A 14513-nucleotide genomic window follows, 5' to 3' on the forward strand; every position below is an offset into this window, starting at 1 on the left:
CTTAGTCTTGTTGTGTCCGCGATCTGTACGTCCCTCGGCTCAGCAGCCGGCCCGGCTCAGCGAGAGCCCCCGCGGGGGGAGGGCTCCCGCGTGCCGTCACCGGGACACGCTTCCAGCCACCGTTCTGGGCCTTGATTTCTTTTTCTGGCCCCGTTTTCTGTTTGGATCCACTGTTCCAAAGCAGCAACACAAACAAAGTGAAACCGAAGCCGCCTTATTACTCCCCGCCGGAACGCACCGACCGCACGCAGCCGCCGAAGTGGGTGCGAACCCCGCGGCTGTCCCTCCCCGGAGGCTGCGGCAGAGGGAGGAGGACGTTCCCGTTCAGAACAGAGCCCTGAAAGGGTCAGGGCGACACCCACCCGGGGCCACCTGTTCTCACTGCAGCTTCCTTCCCTCCTGCAACTCCCACCGCCTTGGAGGTTGCACAGACACGGGAGGAAAGGAAAACGGGCTTTCCATAGAAACTGGGGCGCGGCGGCGACGGGTTCATGAGCGCTAGCCACCGTGCTGGCCCCCCAGTACATGCCACGTGCTGGCTCCCCCAGTACATGCCACGTGCTGGCTGCCCCCAGTACATGCCACGTGCTGGCTGCCCCCAGTACATGCCACGTGCTGGCTGCCCCCAGTACATGCCACGTGCTGGCTCCCCCCAGTACATGCCACGTGCTGGCTGCCCCCAGTACATGCCACGTGCTGGCTGCCCCCAGTACATGCCACGTGTTGGCTCCCCTCAGTACATGCCACGTGCTGGCTCCCCTCAGTACATGCCACGTGCTGGCTGCCCCCAGTACATGCCACGTGCTGGCTGCCCCCAGTACATGCCACGTGCTGGCTGCCCCCAGTACATGCCACGTGCTTGCTCCCCCAGTACATGCCACGTGCTGGCTGCCCCCAGTACATGCCACGTGCTGGCTCCTTCCAGGTACATGCCACGTGCTGGCCCCCCTCAGTATATGCCACGTGCTGGCTCCCCTCAGTACATGCCACGTGCTGGGCCCCCCCCTCAGTATATGCCACAGGACACACTCTGCATGTGCTCTCGGGGGCTTCCGATGGTGGAGCAAGGTACCAGGAAATAAAGGCATGTATATGGCACTTTTTCCAGATTAGGAGGGATTCCTTTGTCTTCCTCCTCCAAAAAATGAATAAAATACACACCTGCGTGCGCACACACACGTTCACCACACAAGTGGCCTCAGCGGCGCTGCTGTGACCGCTCAGGTGGCATTCACGGGCGGTATCAGACAGCACCACGTGGGGACGGCTCTGCCGGTGAGCGGCTGTGGCTGTGCTGCTCCCGCCAGCGGGAACTAGATGGGAGGGAGGGATGCGTGTCTACGGGACATCGGCCACTCTTCCGCAGGGGCGTGAGGGGAACGGAAATCGCCACCGCCGTGAGCGGGCTTGTCACACCCTCCGCTTGGAGGGAGCGCCCTTCGCGCTGTTGTCAGCTGTCCTGACGGAGCAGAGAGGCCTCCATTTTTTAGAGAAGATTCCATTTGGTAGTGGAAAGGGGTTTGTGCGGTGAGAGGGAGCGGGAATAAGTGGGACGGTACAGACACGTGTGGAAAATATATGTCTTCCCAGGCCTTACGGGACTCTATTTCAAAATGCCACAAAATGCAACGGAAGGGCCAGTTTTCTGTCATTTAGAAAACCCGTGAGTCTGGGTTGTGCAGGAAGGCCGCCCTGACCTGCTAACAGCGGGACAACATCACTGTCGTGCCTGCCCCTCTCGATCCCGTGGCAGGTGGCTGTGGGTGAGGCCGGGGTGTGGGTTCGCCCAGGGGGTAGCCTGTCCCCCGAGGTTCTTCCTTTGCCCGTTTTGTTTCTTAAGGCCGGCAGAGAGAAGAGTGGCCACATCCCCCCAAATTAACATGCGAGCGTCTGTCTTCATGCAGATTCCTCACCTTTAGGAGTTTCCCCTCCACGGCGCTGGCACGCCGTGTGTTGGTAATAAATGGAGGTCGTGCGTGGTGTTGTGGAGAGCAAGTCACAGAAAGGTCTCTGGTCCCCGGGGACCGAGAGGAAGCAGGAGAGCTCAATTAGCAGCTAATGGGAGCCCCAGAGAGACATCAAGCCCGAACAGAAGTGCATGCATTTTTCTTCCGCGAGGATTTTCAGAGAGCTAAACAAAGAAGGATATGAAAGTGGCGAGATAATGGCTTCTTTTATATGTCTTCCCGGGTAACAATGTTCCTTATCTGTGTAAAAAACATCCATTAAACCCCCTTTAATGGCACGCCGAAGGGTAATAATACTAATTCCATATTTGAGCCCAGAAATCATTTACAAAAGTTGTTCGTGCGATAAAATTCACCTTGGCTCTAAAAAATGTGCCGGGACAAGGATTCCGTCAGTTTCCAGCAGCACGCGCCACTCTTTCAGGGAAAGGAAACTGACATTCTTCGTGGAGTTTGGTGATATTTTCGTTGTCTCTTAAAATCATTTATTTTTCTGAATTTCAGAGATATTAATCTAATTTTGAGATCATTGAACCACCTCAGCGTGCTTCTGCCACAGCTGGGAGGGGCAGTGATGTCACAAAGCCAGCTCGGAATTGCTGACCAGGGGAGAAGTCATATGCCCAGTTATTTTTATAAATTTCTAAGACTATGAAATTCACAGTAACAATGTTTTAATTTTTTTTATTTTGCTTTTTAAATATATTTTTATTGATTTCAGAGAGGAAGGGAGAGAGATAGAAACATCAATAATGAGAGAGGATCATTGATTGGTTGCCTCCTGCGCGCCCCCTACTGGGGGTCAAGCCATGCCCGGGAATGGAACCGTGACCTCCTGGTTCTTAGGTCAATGCTCAGTCATGGAGCCACGCTGGCTGGGCACAGTGTTCTGATTTTGTATTGTCATATAATCCATTTGCAAAGTGATAAGCCATAAGCATATAGCAGAATGCCTAACCACAGGGGACCAGACCAGAGGACCCACTTTCCAGGGCTTGAAGTTGAATGGTCCGCGCACCTCAGAGGCCCTGATGTTTTTAGGAGTCGCTGCTCCCCCTCCTCTCTCTACCACAGATAACCATGACGCTGACCTCTAACATGACGGACCAGTACTACTTGCTTTGAATCCTACACAAAAGGATTCATGTATGTGTGTTCTTTGTATGTTCTTTCTTTCACTCTGTAGGTTTCATCCACGTGGTTCATTTTCATTACTCGGTAATATTCCCGTGTACCCCACAATTTGTTACCAAACACCACCATTTATTTATCACGAGGAAAGACCAGGTAAATCCAACTCGAGGAACGTTCTACACGCCTTGTCTGAGACTCTTGGTTTCAAGTACATGCATTTGGGTTGGGTGTGTCCATGGGAGAGAAGCCTTTTAAGAGAAGCGTCTGTTTCAATCTAAGAGAGAATGCCCGTTTCCCAGTGGGCTTCCATTCGCTGCCTGCTGAGCGGGAAGGTCCCTGCTGCTCCAAGTCCTGGCTACGTGTCCTATGTGTTAGTCTTTTGAATTTTAGTCATTTCTGTGGGTGTGTAGTGAGAGCTTGTGATTTTTTTACTGTAAGTTCCTTGGTGATTCATGACACATAATTATTTCCTTGGCTATCTCTTTGTGAAGTATTTGTTCAAGCCATTTGTCGGTTTTTTGGGGGGTAATTTCCTCACTGATTTATGGAAGGCATTTGCAGATTCTGGATTTGAGGACTTGACAGCTACATGTGTGCAATCCTTTCTCCAACTCTTCAGCTCACATTTGATCTGCTCAGCGGTGTCGTTTGATGGATATAAGTCCTTAATTTACATTCAGGCTCATCCGTCTTTTCCCTTATGGAGAACACTTTTTTGTGTTCTACTAAAGCATCTCCCTACCCCAAGGTCATACAGTCACTTTCTTTTTTTCTTAAAAATATATTTTATTGATTTTTTACAGAGAGGAAGGGAGAAGGATAGAGAGTTAAAAACATCGATGAGAGAGAAACATCGATCAGCTGCCTCCTGCACACCTCCTACTGGGGATGTGCCCGCAACCAAGGTACATGCCCTTGACCGGAATTGAACCTGGGACCTTTCAGTCCACAGGCCGACGTTCTATCCACTGAGCCACACCGGTTAGGGCAGTGGTTGGCAAACTCATTAGTCAGCAGAGCCAAATATCAACAGCACAACGGTTGAAATTTCTTTTGAGAGCCAAATTTTTTAAACTTAAACTTCTAACGCCACTTCTTCAAAATAGACTCGCACAGGCCGTGTTATTTTGTGGGAGAGCCACACTCAAGGGGCCAAAGAGCCGCATGTGGCTCGCAAGCCGCGGTTTGCCGACCACTGGGTTAGGGCATTTTCTTATGCTGTCATCTAGGATGGTGACGTCCATCCAGTAGCCATAGCCACAGGAGGAGATTTAAATTAAGTAAAACAAAGTAAAAATAAAAATGAAGGTGTTTAGTTGCATGAGTCATATTTCAAGTTGCTCAAAGTCAGTATGTGGCCAGCGGCTCCCAGGTTCAAGGTTCAGGCCTGAGGTATTTCCATTATGGTGGAGAGTTCCCTGGGGCCCACGGAGCTCGCCTGTGTGACCTTTCACATTTAGACCTGCCGTCAGAAAGCAGGGAGTTCGTTGGTGTGGTGTGAGATGGAGGTCATCTTAATCTTCCTTGTGTTGATAGCCAATTGACCCAGCACGATCTTGTGAAAATACCATTTATCTCCACTGCTCCGTGGGTCACACATGGTCATAGCAGAGTGTCCGCTCTGCGTCTGGGTGCTCAGTGCGTTATTTCCATTGGTGTGTCCCTGCGTCACCAGCACACTCTCCTCATTGCTGTGGCTTTACATCATCCTTCATGTCCACTAAATTATCTAAAATAGCCGCGACTTTCTGTTTCTGTGTCAGTGTTAGAGACATCTTAGGAATTTCTGCCAGCATGTTAACTTTATGCGGGTTTTATTATGGTTTCATGAGATCTGTATAAGGACGTGATGGAGAACGAGAGATGTGGTGTATCTTTCCCCTTTAATTTATGTCTCTGAAGTTGTATATTGTTCTGTAGAGAAAAACTGATTGCATAACAGTGATGTACATTTTTAATAGAAATGTACATGAGTTTTAAAGATGTTATATCCAGTAGTAAAGTACTTCTTTTCATTAAAAACAATCACAAAGTGATAGAAAAGTTGTGGAACAGTTCAAGACCTTTGTCCCCTGAATGGTGTGAGAGCAGTTGCCTCGCCCAAGTGTTTTATTGTGGATTTCATATGAACGATGATGTTCTCCTACCGAACAGCCATCAGCCTCAGGACATCCACGTTGGTGTGCAATGACAGTTACCCACAGACTGTTCTCACATTTCTCTAATTCTCCCCGTGACATCCGATAGCAAGAGAGTACAACTCAGGATTAGACACGGTGTGTATTGGTCACGTGCTTCAGTATTTGATTCATATGAACTTGGCGCTTTGGAAGATTACAGGCCAGTTATTTTATGGAATGTTCTTCGCTCGGATTTGTCTGCTGTTTCCTCAGGTCTAGACTTGAATTTGGATTTTCGGTGTGATGGTTAATTTTACGCATGAACCCGATGGGGCTGAGGGTGCCAGACAGCTGGCAAACACGACCCCTGGGTGTGGCTTGAGGGTAGGCACCCTCCAATCAGCTGGAGGCCCAGATGGAACAGGAAGTGAAGAAGGAAGGGCGACTTCTTCTCGACTTGAGTTGGACAGCCACCTTTTCCTGCCCTTGGACATGGGAGCTCCCGGTCCGCGGGCCTTCAGATTCTGGCTGCCCCTCCCCGGTTCTCAGGCCTCAGGCCTCTGGCCTTGGTCTGAATCTCACCGCCAGCTTCCCTGTTCTCCACCTTGCAGATCAGGACACTTCCAGATCTCCATGACCCCGCGGGCCAATGCTTTTCTAAATCTCCTCTCCTCTGCATCTCTCCTGTGGGTCCTGCTTCTCTGGGGCACCCTGACTACGGCCTCAGGAACGCGACAGGGGGAGTCTCTGTCTTCTCCCGCATCCCGCAAGGAGCCCAGAGCGAGCCCGTCTTACCACTGCAAGCGATACTGTGCCGGCCTCACCACTGCAAGCGATGCTGTGCCGGCCTCACCACTGCAAGCGATGCTGTGCCGGCCTCACCACTGCAAGCGATGCTGTGCCGGCCTCACCACTGCAAGCGATGCTGTGCCAGCCTCATTGGCACAGTGTCTAGCCCTGTGAGTCATCACTGTGTTTTTATGGGGAAGTATTTTCAAACGATGTACATAGCCTGTCTCTCACGTATGTGGTATGTATGCATGTTGTTAGGGACTCATGGTTTCCGATTTTATCCAGGAGCAAAACCCTATTTGCTTGTTTAGTTTACTTAGGCGCTCAAATTGCCCCAGGCTTGGCCGCCAGGAGTGCTTTCTAGATGGTCCCCAGGGCCTCTGACAAGTGTGCTGTGTGTGAGCTGCTTGCCTTCAGGGGCGACCAGGGGTCCCGGCACACGCCTGGCACCCTCTGCCCGGCCTGGGACAGCCCTTCCTCCGGCCCAGCAGCGGGCTCTTCCCGCACAGCAGGTGGGAGCGTGTCCTGTCCGCATGGAGGTGGGCGCTGAGCCCCGGGCGGGTCTGCTCCGGCCTCGCAGCAGGGGTGGAGGGATGAAACGTGTACACGTGTGTGCACAGGCGTGTGTGCGTCCTTCCATGTCCTCCCGCGTCTTCCTGTAGCCCCTGAGCTAGGTCAGCTCACACCGCCGCGGGGAGAATAACCCGGGCCCGGGGCTCATCCTGGCGCTGCTCTCCCTTCCCACACGCGCCGGGCCGTTTCTGACATGAGAAGCCTGTTCCCGGTTTCTCTTCTTCTTTTTCTATTGACTTGGGGGTGGGGGGCCCAGCGATCGGCCACCTGCGGGGATCGAGCAGCAGCCAGGGCGTGCGCCTGGGGACCGAACTGCGACCTTTGGGTGCGCGGGACTAGACACCCACGGAGCCCGGCCGGCCAGGGCAACAACGTGCGCCTTTTCTGGAATTTATCCACTTATTTGGACACTTGGCAACTTCAGCTCACCCCCGTTTCTCCTGTTTGTCCTCCGCCACCGTGTCCCTTTCGCTGGACGCTCTGAGCTGGGATTGCCTGCGTGGCCTGCTCCCCTCACTCAGGCTCTGAGCTCCCGGCTGTTTCACCCCAATTCTGGGCCCCCCTCCCGCCCTGCTGTTCTGACGCTGCACCTCGGGCCTGCCCTCCGCCCCTGAGACACTGGGAAGCTGCTGTTCACGTGAGGGCACCTCTCTCCTGCGTCCCTGGCTCCCCAACCGCAGGCCCGGCCCTGGCCCGGCAGCGCCGTCTCGGCTCCCCTCCGCGTGGCGCTAGGACCGCGTGGCCAGGAGGAAGGGGCGGAAGAGGACAGCCACCTCTCTGGAGCTTGCTTTCTATTTGCTGCTGCTGTAGAAAGTGTTTGCATTTTTATTTTTTTAATTTTGTATTTATAGCGAGGTTACTAGATAGATCAACCATTTACACACACCTATTAATTCTAATAAATTATTTATAGATTCCATTGAAAAATTTAGTACATAGTTATGTCTCTCATAAATAATTTCGTATTTAATTTCTCCTTTCCATCCATACACTTTCCCTTCTATCTCCCCTGATCGCGCTGGTGATGGCAGGAATCTCTTTAGCTCACCCCCTCCCAGAAGGAAAGACTTCAATTTCACTGTTGAATGTGTTTGCTTGTGTTTATAGATGCACTTTATCAGACTAATTGATTGTATTCTGTTTCTAGTTTTCTGGAGGATTTTTATCACTAATAGATACATTATAAAAATGTTGTCTGTATTTATTGATTTAATTATATGATTTTTTCACTTATTCTATTGATTTGGGGAATTACATTGCCTCTTGATATGATAAACACCTTGCTTTTGAAATCGGTTCAGTCTGTCTCAGCCTGTTATTCTCTGTATTTGCTAGTTGATTCAGTTTCCTGGTGGTTCGGGGTGTTTGTGTCTGTCTTTGGGACACTGGCCGGAGTTCCTTCCTTGTGTTACCCTAAGTTTGCTCTGAGGTCCTGGCCTTTCACCGTCTCCGGGTGCATGTGCACACGCTTGTCCGGGTGCTTCCTAAGGTTTGAGGCGTTTGTACTGAGGCCCCGGGGGCGGGCTGCAGTTCTCTCTCTGGGAGATGGGCTACAGCTTTACCCACCGCAATCCAAACAGCGCCGTCCAGATGCGGCCGTTGTACAGGTGTGGAAAAGCTGTGCTTCTTAAGGCATTTGCCAATTTTGTTTAAAATTGCAGACCTCTTGCTTACTATTAACATAACAGTCAGCTACGGGCAACGTCTCGTCGCCTAAGGCTGTCATTTCCGTTGAGGCCAGCAAGCATCTGGGTGGGTTTTAGAAGGAAACCTGGGCCATGAAAAGGAATCTGAAGAACTCAGATATACACACTGTGAGATCTGAAAGGCTGCCTGCATGTGCAAAGGTGCGTGGCCAGGGAAGGCAGTGGGAAGGGGGTGGTGCCAGCCCATCACCTCTGCCCGGCCTGGGTCTACACACAGCGGGGAGCAGAAAGGAAGGCAGCCTGGGAGCGGCCTGAGGTTTGGAGACGGCAGTCTCACCCAGACCCACGGGGCTGTGGGCACAGGATGCAGGGACAGCACAGCCATCTCCCACTGCATCATACCGACCCAGGTGAGACCCACGGGGAGCCCGTTTTCAGAGTAAAAGTAAGGATTAAGAGAAAGGTGAGCGGAGAACTCAGTCGGCACAGATTTCACGGGATAGAATCTGCAGAATTAACCCAGGAAGGTAGCTAAACGAGTGAGCTGCACGAGGAGAAAAGGAAACCAGCAACATAAGCAAACTTCGTGGGGTAGCGGCGAAGGAACTCAGTGCTAGAGTTGTCCAAAGACGTGGCTACAACGGTCGAATTTGCCTGCTCAGTGTGGCTCCCTGGGGTGGAGCATCGCCCCAGACACCGAAAGCTCAAGGGTTCGGTTCCTGGTCAGGGCACATACCGAGGCGGAGGGTTCAGTCCCTGGTTGAGAGGCAGCTGATGGATCTTTCTCACATCGCTGTTGCTCTCTCTCCCATCCTCTCTCTAAAACGAATAAACATATCCTCGGGTGGGGATTGAAAAATAAAATAAATGGTCAGGCTTCAACAAAATGGTATGAGACATGCAGACAAGGAAGAAAGTACGTCCCATTCAGAGTAAAAAGGAAAGAGCCGACATAAAAACCCCGCTGGGGGCTCACATTGTATTTAGGAAATGAGGACTGTCTAGACCAGGGGTGGGCAAACTTTTTGACTCGAGGGCCACCATGGGTTCTTAAACTGGACCGGAGGGCCGGAACAAAAGCATGGATGGAGTGTTTGTGTGAACTAATATACATTCAAAGTAAAGGAGCGGAGGGGAGAGCAAGAGAACCGGATAGAACAGCCGGATCCGGCCCGCGGGCCGTAGTTTGCCCGCGGCTGGTCTAGACGGTTAAAGGAAAGCATGGTGACAATGGCAAGCCAGTCAGCGAATATCCACGAGGAGCCGACATCGGGGCCTGGGGCCGTCGGTGTCAGTGTGTGCCCAGGACGCTGAGTGAGGAACTGGAAGTAAGAATGCTCTAGACGTTCCAGGAAGGTAGATACTGTAGCCACAGCCTACACGCCCTCACTCATTCAGTTGGTAACTCCGTGAGCTTCCGACTAACAGTCACCAAATACGAGAGCAGGACTTTGGATGGAGCCATGAACAGGCACCGTCATAACCTTAGGCCAGTGGTTCTCGAGCCTTCCTAACGCCGCGACCCTTTAACACAGCTCCCTCCTGTGGTGGGGGGACCCCCAACCACAAAATTATTTTCTTTTTTTATTTTTTTAAAAATATATTTAATTGGTATTTTACGGAGAGGAAGGCAGAGGGATAGAGAGTTAGAAACATCGATGAGAGAGAAACATCGATCAGCTGCCTCCTGCACACCCCCCACTGGGGATGTGCCCGCAACCAAGGTACATGCCCTTGACCGGAATTGAACCTGGGACCTTTCAGTCCGCAGGCCGACGCTCTAGCCACTGAGCCGAAACCGGTTTTGGCAACACAAAATTATTTTCGTTGCTACTTCATAACTGTAATTTTGCTATTGTTAATGAATCGTAATGTAAATATCTGTGTTTTCCGATGGTCTGAGGCTCTACACTGTCGCGACCCACAGGTTGAGAACCGCTAGCAGGGTTGCCTAAGACCATGGGAAAACACAGATATTTACATGACGATTCATAACAGTAGCAAAATTACAGTTATGAAGTAGCAACGAAAATAATTATATGGCTGGGGGTCCCCACACTGAGGAGCTGTGTTAAAGGGTCGGGCATCAGGAAGGCTGAGAACCACTGCCTGAGGACTCACAGTGACTCCTTAAAGGAGGGAAGGAGGGAGGAGCCCACTGACCTTAACCTTCCGTTCTCCCATCTGAGGGGGCGGTGTGAGTTAACCCTGCTGCCAGGGCCAGGCCTGGGCGGTTGAAGCGAGCCCTGGACCCTCCAGCCTGGCCACACGGAGCAGGGGCCTTCCCCGAGCTGGCTGTCCTACTAAGGGACACGCGGTGGTTGTCGGCTCCTCTGAGACACGCTCCGTCCTTCTTCCGCCTGCCGAGGCCCGCCTGTGTGACCTGAGTCCCGGCCGCCTGGCTGGGCGCCTGCCCAGGGGACTGGCCTGGAGCCGGAACGTGAGGCCTGGCGCGCTCTCCCCTGCCACCGTGTCCCCTGCGGGGTCATGGGCGTTGGTGGCATCACGGCCTGTGGATGGCCGCCTCCTAGAGCTCTGGGGTTGGGTCGCCCTGTCTCCTCCCCCAAGAGTGGCCAAGGCTCGCCCTGCTGTGGACGGGGGCCGACGCCTCCCCCTTGTTGATGTCCGCCCCCCCCCCCCCACCGTGTTGACCTGTCCCATCTGGAGCTCTCCTCGCGGTCCCTGTGAGCCCCCCTGGGCCTCCTGCCCGACCTTGACTGACACCAGAGGCGGCAGCTACGCCATCAACCAGCAGAATGACGAGATGCACGCGTGTGGGCTGCCTCCTGAGGGTCCCGTGTGGCCGCTGGGGTCCCTGGGCTTGGGTGGAGCCTGGGTGGGCCCGCTTGGCCTCGGTTCTGTGTCCCTTAGGAACGGTGAGCTACACCTGACGGCCCACTAAGCGCAAAGGTGGGAGCGCATCCTGTTAGCAGCGTCCCTGCCGCCGGGGAGCCCCCCTGCTGGGCTTTGAGGCGCCCGGAGACCCCCCGGGGAGGCACACGGAGAGGGGACGCTCTCACCCTGTGGCTGCGACACACGGCCCCCGCGCGAGGCGGGACTCGCCACGGACGTTCCGGTGTCAGCTGGAGACTCCAAGGACGGACGGACGCTGTAACAGATCGCCTGGGCGTGCCCCCGGGCTTCTTGCGGCCACTGCCCCGGGGAGCAGTCTCCCCCAAAAACAGCCCCTTTGGTTCTCCTGAATTTCCACGTGGGAAATAGGAAGACAGCCCAGCTCAGGAGTTGGAGTCGACCGGCACTGCTGAAATTAAGATTTCTCAATTTCAAAGGACTGGTGATGTCTCTTTCCTTCCCCCTCCCCCCCCCCACTGCCCCTCCTCCCCTCCCCTCCTCCCTCCCCTCCCCTCCCCTCCCCACCCCTCCCCCTCCCCTCCCCTGCCCTCCCACCCCTCCCCTCCCCTGCCCTCCCCTCCCCTCCCCTCCCCTCCCCTCCCCTCCCTTCCCCTCCCCTCCCACCCCTCCCTCCCACCCCTCCCCTCCCCTCCCCTCCCTCCCCTCCCCTCCCCTCCCTCCCCTCCCCTCCCCTCCCCTCCCTCCCTCTCCTCTTTCCCCCCCTCCCCTCCCCTCCCCTCCCCTCCCTCCCCTCCCCTCCCCTCCCCTCCCTCCCCTCCCCTCCCCTCCCCTCCCCTCCCTCCCCTCTCCTCTTTCCCCCCCTCCCCTCCCCCTCCCACCCCTCCCCCCTCCCCTTCCTGAGAGGCGAGTCTGCCCCGTGGATCCCCTTCCCTCTCACCTGCGGCTTCGGGGTTCCTCGGCGTCCCGGCGCCCTCTGCCTGCGCCGCAGTCAGGGCTTCTCTGCTCCCGGCCGCCCTGTGTGCTGCTGCTCACAGACCTCACCTCTACCCAGGATGGTCTCGGTTCAGTGAGAACAGGCAGGGAACACCCGCCCAGGATTCCCAGTGACTGTCCCCTTCCGGCATCTTCCCTCCCTCCCTCCCTCCCCAGCCTCAGTCTTCCCTGCGCTCCATCCTCCCTGCGTGCTGACTCCGAACAGGAATGGCAGTTTCTGACCTGGAGTGCCACTCCCCAGGACACACGGGCTGTGCACAGCGACGGCACCAGGACAGGAAGGATGGTCAGCAGGGCACCGGGCTCTGCCGTCACAGGCACAACTCTGCCCCCACCAGCCCCCCACAGGCCCAGCTCTGCCCCCACCATCCCCCCACAGGCCCAGCTCTGCCCCCACCAGCCCCCCACAGGCCCAGCTCTGCCCCCACCAGCCCGTCACAGGCCCAGCTCTGCCCCCACCAGCCCCCCACAGGCCCTAGCTCTGCCCCCACCAGCCCGTCACAGGCCCAGCTCTGCCCACACCAGCCCCTCACGGGCCCAGCTCTGCCCCCACCAGCCCCCCACAGGCCCAGCTCTGCCCCCACCAGCCCCCCACAGGCCCAGCTCTGCCCACACCAGCCCCTCATAGGCACAGCTCTGCCCCCACCAGCCCGTCACAGGCACAGCTCTGCCCCCCACCAGCCCCTCACAGGCCCAGCTCTGCCCCCACCAGCCCCTCACAGGCCCAGCTCTGCCCCCACCAGCCCCCCACAGGCCAGCTCTGCCCCCACCAGCCCGTCACAGGCCCAGCTCTGCCCACACCAGCCCCCACAGGCACAGCTCTGCCCCCACCAGCCCGTCACAGGCCCAGCTCTGCCCACACCAGCCCCCCACGGGCACAGCTCTGCCCCCACCAGCCCCCCACAGGCACAGCTCTGCCCACACCAGCCCCTCATAGGCACAGCTCTGCCCCCACCAGCCCCCCACAGGCACAGCTCTGCCCACACCAGCCCCCTCACGGGCCCAGCTCTGCCCCCACCAGCCCCCCACAGGCCCAGCTCTGCCCCCACCAGCCCCCCACAGGCCCAGACTCTGCCCCACCAGCCCCTCACAGGGCCCAGCTCTGCCCCCACCAGCCCCCCACAGGCCCAGCTCTGCCCCCACCAGCCCGTCACAGGCACAGCTCTGCCCACACCAGCCCCTCACGGGGCCCAGCTCTGCCCCCACCAGCCCCCCACAGGCCCAGCTCTGCCCCCACCAGCCCCCCCACAGGCCCAGCTCTGCCCCCACCAGCCCCGTCACAGGCACAGCTCTGCCCCACCAGCCCGTCACAGGCCCAGCTCTGCCCCACCAGCCCGTCACAGGGCCCAGCTCTGCCCCCACCAGCCCCCCACAGGCACAGCTCTGCCCCCACCAGCCCCCACAGGCACAGCTCTGCCCACACCAGCCCCCCGGTGCCTCGCGGCCTCTTCCCTCCGCCCCGAGTCGCTCTGTAAAAGGAGGTGCTGAAGTCACAGACCCGGGGGGCTTTCCACGTGGTTCCTTTTCCGCTGTGTGTGGGCCGACCTGAAGCCAGAGAACAAGGGGGGCATTCGGGGGACGGCGATGCCAGGCCGTCCAACAGGCTCTCCCTGCGCCCAGCACTGTGGCCTCGGCCCCCGGGACCCAGCTCCGCCGACCGTCCCCGGAAAACCCGTTTAAGAGGCGCAGCTGGCTTCGGCTTCGCAAGGAGCGCGCTCTGGGCTGGGGTGGTGCTGGGGGCGCGGGGACGCGTGGAGGACGTACATGGCACTGACCTGCAATCCCAGGAGCAGGCTTAGGAAAAGCGCTCACTTCAGACAGCCCCAGGACCCCAGGACCGGCTCAGAGCAGTGCTCAGGCCAGGAAGGGGGCGCCGCAGCTCCCAGCCTCCAGCCTGGCGGCCGGGTCTCTAGAGCCTGGATGGCCCCCCAGCTCCGGAAATGCCCAGGGCCGCTGGGGAGGGGAGGAGAAGGGGCTGAGCCCTCGTTCCTTCTGGATGCAGGGTGTGGAGGGACGGAGGCTCAGCCCCTTCCCCGCCTCTGCCCCCCTCCCCCCCCCCCCCATTGTGCACAGGACTGATGCACCACTGGGCCCCTGCCACGGTGTCAGAAAGTGTGACCTCCTATGAGGGTGTGTGGCTTATGTCTCCCCCATTTGATACTTCCTGAGGGACTCCCCATTGTTTAAGGCCATTTCCTGCCCGTGGGGGCGCACCCCCTCTCCCCTGGGGACGGCCTCAGCTGCCAGGGCCTCCCTGGGCAGGAAGTTCTGTTTGGGGACGCACCGCAGCTGGCTTAATGCGATGAACACGGGCTACGGGCGGTGCTGGCCGGCAAGGAAGAATATCTGCAATCAGCTGCGATGATTGTGCCTTAACTTCTCCAAATGGGGCGCTGATTGCCCATCTTAGCCAGTGTGGCGCCTTGGTGCCGCCCGCCGGCTCCTCCCCAACACCTGAGCATCGCACCCTTTCC

This window comes from Plecotus auritus (assembly GCF_963455305.1).
Source record: "Plecotus auritus genome assembly, chromosome: 4".
Lineage (NCBI taxonomy): Eukaryota > Metazoa > Chordata > Mammalia > Chiroptera > Vespertilionidae > Plecotus > Plecotus auritus.